We start from the raw sequence: 875 nt of genomic DNA, 5'->3' as shown, positions 1-875 counted from the left end.
TGACACTGACTGAGGACCTACTATGTGCCTAATGCACAGAGCTCTCTTAATTCCACCTTCACAACTGTCCTATAAAGTTGTTGAGTTTGAGTTAGCTGAGGCTGTAGTGAAAATGTTGCTTATTGATTTTTGGCTAATTGTCTATCAGACTTTTTGAAAGTGTACTTTACTTGTAATTTTTGAAAAATAAGTTTAGGACCCTTCACTCATTATGCTTATATGTATTAGATCTTATAATGCTTTTTAGAATGAGAAAGAAAAAAAAGTTAATCTGAGGAATGTAAGCCCCCTTTAAATTAACAGGCTCATAGAGGCACAGAAATGTGACAGCAGTCATATCTCACTCCCCCTTGAGCTACAATCACCTCTTAAAACTACTTGCTATGTGAACTCCAGACTGACTGAGACAAGTAGCCATAAATGAACCTAACAATGCCATGTTCTGGAAACTCTAATTCATACCCTAGAGTTCAGTGATGTGCAATCACTAATAAAAGCTATCTCTGTAAACCAATGAGAATTCCTAAGAAACAATTTTGTAATTTACCCCCTCCTGATTTTTCATTAAAAATAATAATAATAATAAACCTCTCTTTTTTCTCTGGAGCACTTTCCAGAGTAACTGGGAAGTGATTCTGGAGTGCAATGTTCACCTTGGTCCAAATAAACTCTTTATTAATTTTGATTAGTTTTTTTCTTTAGGTCAACAAGGGTGATCAAGGAAGACTCTAATCTTAGACCCTTCTTGTAGCCACAGGAACAATATTCTCCAAGTTACAATCAAACCAAGAGGGTGGTCCTTCGTATAATTCTGAGGCAATAAATAAGGTCCCAAACCCAATAAAAAGATGCTGGAAGTCAATGGAAATAGGCCT

This window comes from Otolemur garnettii, unplaced genomic scaffold, assembly GCF_000181295.1.
Source record: "Otolemur garnettii isolate 467f Iridium unplaced genomic scaffold, OtoGar3 scaffold00304, whole genome shotgun sequence".
NCBI classification, from domain to species: Eukaryota; Metazoa; Chordata; class Mammalia; order Primates; family Galagidae; genus Otolemur; species Otolemur garnettii.
This window is presented reverse-complemented; position numbering follows the sequence as displayed.